The sequence below is a fragment of the Pipistrellus kuhlii genome, unplaced genomic scaffold (genome assembly GCF_014108245.1).
Source record: "Pipistrellus kuhlii isolate mPipKuh1 unplaced genomic scaffold, mPipKuh1.p scaffold_m20_p_2, whole genome shotgun sequence".
Lineage (NCBI taxonomy): Eukaryota > Metazoa > Chordata > Mammalia > Chiroptera > Vespertilionidae > Pipistrellus > Pipistrellus kuhlii.
Genome location: NW_023425515.1, coordinates 135,377,167 through 135,391,696, shown reverse-complemented (window position 1 = coordinate 135,391,696; position 14,530 = coordinate 135,377,167). Strand labels below are relative to the sequence as shown.

At 36.6% G+C, this 14,530-nt stretch overlaps 1 protein-coding gene across 2 annotated transcripts in view; it reads right to left on the bottom strand.

Annotated features, from left to right (window-relative positions):
* Nucleotides 1-14,530, bottom strand: part of COL24A1 (collagen type XXIV alpha 1 chain) — a 293,517-nt gene that overhangs the window by 136,734 nt on the left and 142,253 nt on the right. The gene's annotated exons all lie outside the window — the stretch shown is intronic.

Sequence of the window (14,530 nt, the reverse complement as noted above, 5' to 3'; positions counted from 1 at the left end):
TGACAATCATATTACAACAAAAACAACACCTCAAGGGAGAGGTCATTGTTAAATAAAAGATGAAGAATTAGCCACGAGACAGTTGTGATTCTTAATAGCCTATCTTGAACTATTACTTCATAAGTCCAGAGAAAAATCATAATGATGTAGTATATACAGCAATAACAGACGAGGAACATGAGAGAATCTTAATGAAGATTCTTTGGGGGCAAGAAATAAAAGAGGAAAGAAAACAGAAGAGTCAGAAGGAGAACGAGGAATGTGCAAAGAAAGTTAAGGGAGAAAAATGTTCCAAGGAGAGAGAAATCAGTGTTGTATGGGCAGGGTTGAGAAGGACCAGCAGTGACAGTCATAGAATTTGGCAAGTAGAAGGTTGGTGGTGACACTAACAACAGTTTCAGTAACTTCTGTGTGTTTGGATATAAGTTTGTCACTATACCTGGACTGTGGAGTTCCTGACTCCAGAAATGTAAGAAATAAATGTTTGCTATTGAACCCACCCAGTCTGTGGCATTGCATTACAGCAGCCTGAGCTAATGAAGACACTAGCATACAGGTACAAACTGAAAATAGATGGAGGCTGGCAATAACCTCACTCACGGGTGCCTAGAAAGACAGTGGCAAAGGGACATCTTTCTAAGGGGCGGAGTTCCTGGCTTCATATCATCCACTTTGTGGCAAGGAGCAGCGGCTTGAAATTAGAGCATGTACAGATTAATAGGTACTTGTAAGTGACTCTGCTGGTTGGTTAGGCCCATGAAAAGAAGAATATTGTAAGACTGGGGACAAGGTTTGGGAAAGACATGTGGATGGGCATGTGAGACAAAAAGTGCAAAGATTTTTCTATCAAATATTAACATCTACCAGAAATGATCAATAATGGATAAGTACGTGGAAAGAAATGGAATGACATAGGAAGCTGACATCAGCAAGTCTTGGTCAACAGTCACCTCAGTGCTAGAGGATTGCCATACAAACAGAGGGGACATGCATGGAGAGATGGAAGTTTATGTGCCTGGACATCCTGGCTTCCTGTTTATCAAGGCCAAATTAACCACTGCTGCCACTGAATATCCAAACTGCCAACAGCATAGAACAACATGGAGCCTACGATATGCTGCCATTTTTCAGAAGGCTGACCAGCTATTGTGGGCAAGTTCACTCTGGAAGGGTCAAAGATTTATTTCAATAGACATCACATATACTGTGGGAATGGGATATTTCTCACACTCGGGCTTTAATTATCAGCAGGATGTGAGGGCTTACAAAGTATCTAATCTAACATACAGGATCTCCAAAACATGTGTCAGACCACAAAACCCATTTTATAGCAATTGAAATGTGGAAGAGAGCTTATGTCCATGCGACCTAATAGATCACATGACAACAGGAAGCTTCCAACCCAACAGAGCACTGGAAAAGTGGAGATAAACTGCCAACGAGGAGGTTATACTTAATAAGGACAGAGCACCATTCCATAGGATGAAGAAGTACATTGAATTAAAGGTATTTATATGTACTGTATCTTCAGTAGAAAATATTCATTGGTTTTGGAACCAAGGGGTAGAAGCAGAATTAGTCCTACCTACTGTAACTCCTAAGGTCTCAGTGGGAGACCTCGTACTTTCCATTCCCACAAAATGTGAGCTCTTCAGGATGTAGGCCCTGTCCTCCAAAGAGGACACATTTCACCAGGTAACACAGTAAGAGTTCTATGGCTGCCTCCTGAGCACTTCAAGTTCCGTGTATTCAAGCACCAGCAGCAAAAAGGAAAAAATTTACTCTGATCATTGGCAAGAACGAGAAGATTGATATCATTTGGTTCCTAAAATCGACTGCAGAATTAGGTGCTATAATTTATACCACTAACTCCTATACCACTAACTTCCTCTGGAAGAAAATCCACCAGAACCTTAAAGGAGCAGCATCCTGATATGTTATGGAGAAGTGGGTCCAAATGACACAAGGAGTCAAGTGTGGTGAACACCAAGATGGGCCACCCAGAGACTTCTTCAAAAGAGAATGTCTTGCCCTAGCTGTCATCAGCTTCAAAGTTTGCTTTCGTTTTGGAGGGCTTCTTGATCAAAGACATACTCTCTTCAGGGTGGCCCATATTCAATGACTACTTGAATAAGTGTATAAAAGCCCAGCCATTCAGTCCAGCACACTGGACTATAATAGGTTAAGTGCTTCATATAGGGATTGTTGAGATTTAGCGGGCCTGTATTAGTTTGACTTCTCCCAATCCTACTTCCTCGTCCTCTTTTCAAAAGTGTTGCTTCCTATAATACCCTGTAGCAAAATGCCATCCCAGCAGCCTACTTCTTCTGCAATACCCCAACTGTGCTTGTAGTAATGTAATTCATCCCTAACTGTGGTGCTTTAACCACTGAGGACTCTAGAATTACTGCAAAGTGTCAGTGAGGTGCTGAGAGTATTCTAATTACACAAAAGCACAACTACTACTTGCTGGTCTGTAAAAACTATCTTCATTGTTAGAAAGACTGGAAATCACTAAGGTGATTTATTATAGTAAACAAGGGCAGATTCCACTTTCAACCGAAGCCTGAGGTTGTGGAAAAACATGGGGAATTCCTACCTGTATTCACTGTTCTCTTATGTTTGATGAACACAAGATATAACTGTCATATTAGTGTGGTTACTACTAAGGTACACACCCTAAACCGACTTTTAAAACCTGGGTAATGAGTGTTAGCATTTTAGAATAAACAGAATGTTTTATCCTGCTTTCTAAAAGGGAAGAATTTATACCTTGCATATATGAGGTTTCTGGGGATTGGCTCCCAGGTCCCTAGTACAAGAAAATAGCATTTGGGATGTATCCCAAATCCAACCTGAGGGAGACTCTGAAATAGCACCTGGAGTGAGATAGTCATCTCTTTCCTTTGTACTGAGCTATAAATCTTTTCTTGGTGGTTTGAGCATAGAAGTTATTGGAGCTCACCAAAAGACAGAAGACACCTTGTAAGAAAAAATTATAGCTTATTATAATTTATTTTTTCAGAATATTTGACTTACTTTACAAAATATTATTTAAGCCCACTTCTCTTTGGTTAAGTGAGGTGAGCTTATATTATAAGTAGAAAATTTTACTGTACCAATATCTAGTGCCTAAGAAATTAAGATGAACCAACTGAGGAAACAATGAAGCATAGAGATTATGCTAAATCACAATTTACTGAAAATGGGCTATGGGTAGCTCTTCTGGTTATTTTTTTCTGGAATGAGGCAGGATTATAAGTAAAAAAAAAATGATTATTCCTTATCAGTATTATCTACCAAGTCTTTAAAAATAAAACTATGCCAAATTAGCCCTATTTAGAGTTTCTGAAAATTAAAGATACACTGTCTGTAAACAATGGTGACTAACAAAAGAAAAGACAATTATATTGTATAATAAGCTTGTATCAACAACATTTTAAAAAAAGTATAGAAGTGCCATAAAATAAATTCATGTACTCTCTAGTTAACAAACATTATTTGAGTTATACATTTTATTCATGTACTCATTTAGCTAACAAACATTATTTGAGAATATAATACATGCGAGGCATTAATAAAGAACATGGAATATTTTATATAACCAGTTAAATTGAGAATATAGGCAAGCACTTAATTATTTCATAGCTTCTAGATAGGGCAATAGGTTATTTGAGCATCACAGTTCCTATACTTCAGAGACCTGACAGTTGGATACAGAGGTTTCTACAACTGGATGGTCTGCTCAGTATCCACATGGAGATTTTTGTCTATAACATTTCCCTAACAACTATTTGACTCTTATTCCTTGGACCATACATGTAGTTATAAAACCAGAGTTCAGAATAAATTTTTGCCTCAGGAGGGTCTGGCAGTTATTAAAAGAATATGCCAGGAATGTCTATTCAACAGATGCTTTCACTCATGCTTATATTATGAGAGGCTTGAGACTAGAAAGGCAACTGGTGCTCTTCTCCCTGCACTAAATTGCCTGGCAATGTTGTTCACATACTCTGTTCTTTTAAAAGAATCTCTTGGCAATAAATCAAAGGTGATGAAGTGAATATTGGTACAGGGCTATCACCTATTTTGGTTGAACTTCTTAGGTTATTATTATTATTTTTTAAGTAAGTTGGATGAGAAATAAGAGGAATTCTCCTGTTATAGCAATAGTGTTGCAAAACATTTGAATTTCAAGCTCTTCCTAATCACTGGCAGGATCATTCCCAGAGGAGAATATATGCTTATAATCCCAATACATAGTTTTCACAAATGAAACATTAAATGAGTTCTGTATTTATTTTGTGCAGAACTCAGAGTTCTGAGTATTTTGTGGACTCCACCTAAAGACAAAGTTAGAATCAGAAAATCTACTTTCTGATGTCTACCATCAACCCTGGTTTCCACAATAATCTCTGTACCTAAAAATGAGGAAAATAACAGCATGGTATTGGTGGAGTACTATTCTAGAGACATGAGCTTCAGTTTGGATTTTTGGTCCTGAAGCATGTCATAAAACCAGTTTGGACTCCATCTTACCAATTCTAAAAAGCAAGGAGAATAGATAAGACAACCCCTCTTATACTTCCCAGTTCTAAAATTCTATAATCTTTATATATAAAAGGCTAAGCGGCTGTCCCACTGTCCAACTGCCTGATCGTCTGGTAGGTATGATTTGCAGTGTCCGCCTAGGGAAAGACTCTCAATGCAGGAGCTGTTGAGCTGCTCCTGGAACCAGAGAGGAGGGAGCCTGTTTCCTCCAGGGGCCACGTGATTCCACCTTTGGCCATGGATTATATTGTTGCTGGGGCACTGTTGGCCCGAATCTGGTTTACTTTACATTTGTGTTTGCATTCCACACTCTGTACAACAGCAACTTTGTAGGGTGCCCTCTCATACTCTGGGACCCCTTGGGAGATGTCAAAGAGCCAGTTTCGGCCTGATCCCCACAGGCCGAGCCCAGGGTCCCCACCTGCCAGAGAGACCCCGCTCACTCCCCAGATGCCCTGGGGGCTCAGCTCTGCCCCAGGTGCAGCTGGCCAGGGAGGGGCCACAGGAGGTTTGCTTCAGGGTGTGTCTGGCCCATCTCACCCAGTCCCACCCCACCGGCCACCATCCAATTTAATTTCCTTTCACTGTGCATGAATCCATGCACTGGGCCACTAGTTTAATCATAAGAAAAAGGAAAAGCACTTTGATATGTTAAAGGTATTTGGAATCTCTTAGGACTTCTGGTCAAGATGGCAGAGTGGGTAAATATGATATTCATATCTCCCACAACACCATCAAAATTACAACAAAACTATAAAAGAACCATTATTCACAACCAACTGAAACCTAGCTAACCAGAGGTCCTATAACTAAAAATATAAAGAAACCATATCAAGACTTGTAGGAGGGTAGTTCCACACCCACATGTGGGCTGGCATAAGTTATGAAAAAATAAGGAAGGAAAAAGGGAGATTAGAGAGAAAGAAGATTGTTTTCAAGTGACTGTCTTTATTCTCTCCTTAGACAACAACAAATGCTTCTGAACTTCTCTGCCAACTGGTTAGATGATGATTCTTTGCAAGAGCACTTAATTGATACATATGACATTTTGGGGGGCTCAGGTGTAGGAGAGCATCTTTAAAACGTGCGGCAGAGAAACCCAGAAAGCTCTCCTAAAAGGTGAAGATATTATTTGTAGGTAACATCACACTGGGTCACATTTTTCTTTTCATTATGATCTCTTGCATCACTTATTCCTGCTGGTTCTTAATTTCTATCCTATATAGCTTTGCATCACTAAGTGATTGGTCTATGCTTTGCTTCATTTTGTGCCTTCCAGACTCTAGAGATTGATGTCCTTATAATGGCTCTTTGCTGGTTTCTGAGAACTTGGACTTTGGGAGGGCTTCTATCATTTTTAGAACTTATAAGAGTGTTTCTTAGCTGAGTATCTAAACTGTGCAAACAATATGGTAATGCTGAACATCTGCTTTAGTTCTGGAATTTTGGTATGCAGTAGGTAGAGACTGCCTATATGACCAGCTTCCAGTGAAAAGCATGGGCATTGAGTCTCTGATGAGCTTTTCTGGTAGGAAACATCCCACACTTCAAGTCCCAACTCATGGCTGTGTGATTGTACTACGAGAAGACTGGAAAACTGCTGGTTTCTTCCAGACTTCATGCCATTTGCCTTTTTCCTTTGCTGACTTTGCTTTGTATCCTTTCACTGTAATAAATCTTAGTCTTGAGTATGACCATATGCTGATTCCTGTGAGTCTTTCTAAGGAGTCATCAAAGCTGGGAATAAACTTGGGGATCTTCTGGCACAGGATCTTAGAGAACCTGAGTTAATACTATCTCCAGGAGAAATTTAGAAACATAGAAATAGAACTGCCTTGTTATTTTTCAACAGATGATTCAACAATTATGAGTCCCCATTTCCTTGTAGATAAGAAAAAACCTTGGAGATTGGACCAATTCTGTCACATTCATGTCCTTGCTACTATGTGACACTGAATTGTTTAGATTTGCCTACCTTAACTAAACGAGCACACAGTAGTCTCCACAAATACGTGGTACTGAACTGACTCTAATTGCCATCTGGTTGCCAGGTATTTTGACCCCAAACTTTACTGAATTTCTATCATATCTCAGCATGTGCTAGATAATTAGGAAATAAAAACAACAACAAAAAGCAAAACAAAACAAAGAAACAAACAAAAAAACTCCCTGTTCACAATAAGGCAGAAGAAATGCAGGTTAATATATGTGGCAACAAGAAGGGAATTCTAAATCAGCCAAATCCTCTTATTCAGAATGTATACAATCTCTCAGTTTCATCTATGATATGATAGAAACAATGAAAATAAAATAAGTTATTATCGAACTGGTTTTCATGATGGGCATGTCATGTCAGCATGTCTATTGACAGCAATTAAAGAACTAATACTTTAACAATAAAGAACCTCTAGTAATCCTGTCATCGGGAACAAAATCATTGCCTTACTTTTTTAAAAAAATCCATGTAACTGATTGAACTCAATGGGCATGTCAGACTGATATATCATTAAAAAGGCATTAAACTATGCTGCTTCCTGAAACACAAAAGTTCTAATCCAAACTAATAGCTATTTATAAATTTTTCTCATATTTAAAAAAATAATTCTTAGGAGTATTTAATTTCTATTAGGGGTACATAAAAATTTCTATCTTAACACTTTTCACCATCATAGAATTTTCGTGGTATTTTGCAGGAATGCATGCTATGGTTGTCTGAGATATTTCTGACATAATGAAATTCATAAGCATGTAATTTAAAAAGTATGCTGTAAGAATTTATTCCATTATGTTTTCTCCCAGTCCATTGTATTTCTTAGTAAATTGAGATTTTTGAAATAATTTATTCCTTTTGTTTCCCTTCCATCATTTTTTAATATTGTTAAAATATTAATTACTTGACATTGGTCTTGGCAATGATTTTTGAACATGGCTCAAAAAGCAGAAGCAACAAAAGCAAAAAAATATATAGGTGGGACTCCTTCAAACTAGAAAGCTTCTGCGCAACAAAAGAAATCACCAGCAAAATGAAAAGAAAGCCTACTGAATGAGAGAAAATATTTGTAAATCATATATCTGATAAGGGGTTGTTATCCAAAATAAATAGAAACCTCATACAACTGAGTAGCAAAAACAGACACTTTTATTTTAAAAAATGAATAGAGGATATGAGTAGACATTTTTTCAAAGACAGCGTACAGATGGACAACAGGCACATGAAAAGATGCTCAAAATCACTAATCATCAGGAATATGCAAATCAAAACCATAATAAATATCACTTCACACCTGTTAGAACGGCTATTATAAAGAGAAGAAATAAAAAATGTTGGAAGAATGTGGAGAAAAGGCAACCCTTGTGTACTGTTGGTAGGAATGTAAATTGGTACAGTCTTTATAGAAAAAAGCATGAAGGTTCCTCAAATAACAAAACAAAACAAAACAAAACAAACAAAAAAAACAACAAAAAACTACCATATGATCTATCAATTTCACTTATAGGTATTTATCCAAAGAAAACAAAAACATTAATTTGAAAAGATTTTTGCATCCTTTTGTTCACTATAGCACTATTTACAATAGCTAAGATATGGAAACAACCTAAATGCCCATCAATGGATGACCAAATAAAGGAAATGTGGTATATATGTATAAAATGAAATATCATACTATTCAGCCATAAAAACTCTTGCCATTTGCTACCACAATTATAAGGCATGCTATAATTAAACTGTCAAAAGTTAAAGACAAGGGGCAAATCTTAAAAGTAATCAGAGACAAATCTACTTGCTACATAGAAGAGAATTCCCATAAGACTATAAAAAGAGTAACATGTTTTTAGCCAAAGAATTCCAGAATTTATCAACTCTATGGTAGGTATCAAAGCAACTTTAATTTATTTTTCTTAGAGCATTTGTATAACAGAATTAATGTTTTGGTGAAACTATGTGTATAATTCTTCACTCATTTTGTAAATGGTATATCACTTGAGAATCAAGTTTTATTTAGTTATAGCAAATAATAAGTGTTTAATACAAATATTTTAAATTATAGAATAAATAAATTAAAAAAAAAGTTTCCCAGTGTCTTTCACTTTTGTGGCTATAAGAAATCACAATATCTGGTCAGCACTGCCTAAGAGATTACAGAGTAAAGTTTTAATTTGCCTCTTCCCAAATCTTTCTAACCATTGACTTCCAAGGATGCACTTCTTTGTTGCATTCAAAGACAGGACAAACTTGCGATTGCTTGCCACAAAAAGAAGAACTTTGGAACTGGAAGCAGAAAATTCAAATCTGGAATCCAGATTATTGCTCACTAGCTATATGAATGTGGACACATCACATAATTGCTATAAATTTGTTTTCTCACTTATAGAATGGCAATATGTTCTTATAAGGGCTGTCTCAAGATTTAAAAAGATAATAGGTTACCAACAAATAGATTATTTTTTTTGGGGGGGGGGCGTATTTCCTCCTCTGACTCCACCTCTATTTGGTCTTGAATGGTTATAATCCAGCTTAGAATCAGCCATCAGAAGCTCTATAATTTAAAGGTGTTGTCATGAGAAGTGGAGTACCTGATTTTGAGGATTATCCATGGCCTTTCCTCTTCTTCCTCCTTTCTGTTCATCAGTCATTTACTAAACAATAGTGCACCAGAGGGCAGGCAGAAAAACAGAGAGGACACAGTAGATTGCTTATGAAATCTTACTAAATTGATAAATTAAGGAATAAATGAAGTAAAATCAAATAGCTGGGTTATATTTTAAGTGATAAATCAATGTGGCCAGACTATAAGACAATCATAAGAATTTTATCAAGTGGGTAGAAAAGTAGCACTAGTACGTAATGCAATCAAGATAACTTTATGAAAAAAAATCCATATTTTATATTTAAAATACCAGAGAAGAATCCTGAAAGTGACTGCTGATCATTCTCCAGAGACATCCTAGTTCACTGCTATAGAGAAAAGCTTACATGGCTTTGAGTATCAACAAAAAGAAAACATAATAGAAGTTATCACCCAATTCATGGAGAAGGCTGTGGTGCCATTGACTCTAAAATATTTAGTCTAATTCTGTTTGCTCCAACTCCAGAAAGACATAATAAAACTGGAGGGCAGCCAAAGCAAAGAAGACAAATCAGCAGGCAAGAGGAAGACTAGAAACATTAAAATTCTCAGAAAAGAGTTATAGTTTCTTAGAATTGGAATTATCCTTAGATTCATGTGTATTAATTCTTTATGCTTCCATAATATTCCTGATAAATCATAAATAGTTGTAGTTTATCAAAGACCTATTACATGCTGGAAACTTACTAGAATTCTTCCAAATTTATCAAAGTCCTATTACATGCTGGAAACTTACTAAAATTCTTCCAAAATTATTATCTCAAATATATCTAAAATATAACCACTTCTCCTATATCCACTGCCATCAACTTGGCCCAAATCATCTTTCTCTTGCATGCTATAGCATCCTAACTGGTTACCCTCTTCTACTTCTGCTCCTTGTAACCATAGACCAACTCCCCAATCCACTGTAACCAGAGTGACCTTAAAACACAAATTAAGTCATGTCATTGGCTTACTTAGAATATTTCCATGATTTCCTACCTACTTCAGGATCAAGTCCAAAGTAAAAAAATGACCCTTAATGATTTGGCTCCTGCCTCCTTAACTAATATCATTTCACATTGCTTTTTTCTTGGCTCATCAAAGTCTATCCACATTGGCTCTTTTTAAGTCTCAAAACAGCCAAGTGCTTTCCCTTCAGGCCCATCTATAACAATAAAAGTATAATATGCTAATTAGATCAGATAGCCGAATGACCTTCCAGACATCATTCCAGACATTCTTCTGGAGGAAGCTGTGGCAGTGGGGGCAGAGACAGAGGCAGTTAGGAGTGATCTGGTAGGTGAGTGGTTAGGGGCGATCAGGCAGGCAGGCGAGTAGTTAGGAGCAATAAGGAAGGCAGGAAAGTGGTTAGAAACTATCAGGCAGGCATGCAGAGTGGTTAGGGCCGATCAGGCAGGCAGGCAAGACAGTGGTTAGGAGCCAGTAGACCCGGATTGCGAGAGATACTTGATTGCCAGTTTAAAACAACAGTCGGACATCCTCTGAGGGGTCCCAGATTGTGAGAGGTTGCAGGCTGGGCTGAGGGAGCTCCACCCCCCCGCAAGGGGCCTCTAGTTATATATAACAACCACAACCACAACCATTCCAGCTAACAGTTATGAAGGCTTTGCTATGTGACTGGCTCTAGACTAAAGTGCTTTAAATGAATTATCATATTTAATCCCCAGAAGAAACTCTATAAGGTAGTTATTGTCATCTATTTACTGTTGATAAAATAAATATTTAAGGGAATTAAGTAGTTCTTCTAAAAAAAAAAAAAAAAGATAAGTGGCAAAGGTGGAAAGTATGTCATATTGGACATGCCAGGAATGTTCTTTCTCCCCAGCCTTCCCTCTTCTTTATGATTGCAACTTGTTATGTCATTTCCTTAAAATTGTCTTCTCCCATATCCTGAACCAAATTTGGCACCCTTGTTTTTTAAACATTCCTCCTATAAAATGTATCATAGTTTATAATAATATACTTCTTTATGTGATTATTTAATTCTTGTCAAACTTCTAATAGACCATGGAAGTTTCATGAAAGTAGGGATCATATGTTCACTAAATGTGCCTAAATATAAATATCGGCTAAATATATGACTTAAGTCATCTAAACCTTATAATAATGAGATGTTGAATTACTCTATGAAAGTGTCTGTTGGAGTGTTAAAAAGTGTTAAAAATTCTTACTGTTCTGATAATGTCTATTAACAAATCCTAACTCTGGTCTTTTGACCAATACTGAAAAAGTACATTATTTTCTCTTCTACAGCTCTTCAAATACTTTCAGCCTAGAAAATTAAAGACAAAGCGGGCTAGCAGTTAAGGTGGGATAATTCCATTTTATTAAAAAAAAAAAGAAGAAGAATGCTAGAATGAAAAAGATAAGGGGCATCTTTTGAAATCAAATATTTATTTAGGGCTTACTTATAGACATTAATTATTCACCTATAGTAAATGAATTTAAGAGGTATACAGACATAAAATGTATATGGGATTGCTGTATGTGGCATACTCTACTGCAAATTGTCTTATAATTTGTATAAATTTAGAAAAAATAAATAAAACTGGGAAGATCCAGTTAAAGGCAACTAAATGGCTGTACAGAAAGACTGGGAAAAGTTAAATTTAGCTATGTGATTACAAATAAACTTAGATATCCCCAAATCATAAAATTGATGTTATGAAGTGCAACCAAATCTTTCAATATATCTAGAGAGTTTTGTTTTAACAGAATTCTGGATTATATTATATGAACTATGCTTCTAAGATTTTGAAGTCGTTACTTACCAGATCCAAAAATATTCTTTAGGCATTTTATGTATATTAACTCATAATAGCCACTAAAGTGGCTAAGATAAAAAGCCTTTATCTCCCATCCTTAATGAGAAAGGTGGGATCTCAAACTTGGAAAGGTCTTTTTGTTTGATAATTTATATGATACTTAAAACCACTCTATAACATTTAGGTAGAGTGGTTGTTCAAATAACATTAAAACATCCCCAGCTATATTAATTGACTTGAGGGGGCCTCTTTTCACAATGTATACATGTATAAAATCATCACCTACACTATATCCTTTAATTTTATTTGTCAAATATACATCAATAAAGATAGTTGGGGGAAGGAGGATCCCCAGCATGATACAGTGTTTTGGAGTTGGAGTTTGGAGCTTTGGGTTTATATTATATCTCAATTCTGCAATTTATTAGCTATGTAACTTTATTTATTTTTATTTATTTATTTTTTAAACATCTGGAACTTGGTTTATTTATTTATTTATTTATTTTATTGATTTTTCACAGAGAGGAAGAGAGAGGGATAGAATGTTAGAAGCATCGATGAGAGAGAATCATTGATCAGCTGCCTCTTGCACACCCCCTACTGGGGATGTGCCCGCAACCAAGGTACATGCCCTTGACCGGAATCGAACCCAGGACCTTTCAGTCTGCAGACCGACGCTTTATCCACTGAGCCAAACCGGTTTCGGCTATTAGCTATGTAACTTTAAACAGGTTACTTAGTGTGCATCAGTTTCCTCATTTTAAAAAACTGGAATAACAAAATGTGTCTTTTCAAATTGTTTGAGAATTAAGTGAACTGCCATAATACAGCCCATCACTTGGCATTATGTCTGGCACATAGCAAATGATCAATAAATGTTAATTTCCCTCCAATAATGTAAATCCACTGCTTGTGTAGTCTAGTTTCTCTTTGGATAGTACTGGCAATGGCTTCTTACACTATGTGAAACTAGAGCAATACTATTAAGTAAATAACACAGGAGTTTGATAGTTATAATTTTAAGAAAAGATTCTCTTTATTGGTATTTTAACTTTAGCTATTAATTCTAGTCCTAGATAATAAAAGCCTTATATGTTAAGTGTCCAACTGTTCATTTGACCAAACAGTCACTATGAGGTGCACTGACCACCAGGGGGCAGATGCTCCAACTAGTAGTTTAGCTTGCTGCTGGGGTCTGGCTGCTGGGGACTGGGCAAGATGGGGTGGACATGCCTGGAAGCCCTCCTGCAGTCCCTCCCCAGCTGGCCAACCTCCTGAGGTCCCTCCCTGGCCGGCCGGCCAGCCAGCCAGCCACGACCGGCCCTGATTAGGACTTGGCGACACGGGCCAGACATACCCTGGAACTCTCCTGCGGTCCGACCCTCCCTGGCCCTGATCATGCACCATGGGGTCTCTCGACCTGGCCTGTACCCTCTCGCAATTCGGGACTCCTCAGGGGATGTTGGAGAGCTGGTTTCAGCCTGACCCTCACAGACCAGGCTGAGGGACCCCACTGGTGCATGAATCCGTGCACTAGGCCTCTAGTTTATATATATATATAATTCAGAAATGGCAACATTTAATTTCTTTGAGCAACTTGGAGAAATGTGAGTTATAATAATTGATGAGAAGTCTTGAAAAATCCAATTGATACAAATATTCCATTGAAATTTCCCTTCAAAGTAAAAACAAGTACAAAAAGTTCACCTTCAGGTATTCAGAATTCATTGGTATGGCAATGATCTTTTAAAAGTAAGTGGATCTTCTCCTTATTTTTATTAATAAGTAATGACAACAACTAAGAATATCATAAATGTATTGTTGTTTTACAATAAGACAAGAAAATATAATTATTAAATTACTGAAGCTTACAAAATAAATTAAAAAAATTTATTTTTGTTTAAGTCATAAGATACCCTGTTTCCCCGAAAATAAGACAGTGTCTTATATTAATTTTTTTCTCCCAAAGTTGCACTAGGTCTTATTTTCAGGGGATGTTTTATCTTTCCATGCGTTAGGGCTTATTTTTGGAGGATGTCTTATTTTCAGGGAAACACGGTAGGTTACAAGGACTTGAATTTACTCATTTAAATGGTATAACTTGCTTTGTGACAACCCAACACACTATGTAAATAAATTAAAAATTGCATTAATTTAACATAATACTTTATAAATGTTATATATAGGTTCATTTGTTAGAGAATATTTTAGCTGGCTTTATCCATTGTATAAAATAAAATTACTTGTACCATATCTGATTCAAATACAACATGAATCCTCCTACTTCTGCAGTAATGTAAATTTTTATTTATTTATTTATTTATTTAATATATTTTATTGATTTTGTACAGAGAAGGGAGAGAGATAGTTAGAAACATCGATGAGAGAGAGTCATCGATCAGCTGCCTCTTGCACACCTCCTACTGGGGATATGCCCGCAACCAAGGTACATGCCCTTGATTGGAATCAAACCCAGGACCTTTCAGTCCCCAAGCTGACGCTCTATCCATTGAGCCAAACTAGTTTCGGCCATAATGTAAATTTTTAAAAGTAAAAAATTTGTTGAGGAAATAAATTCTA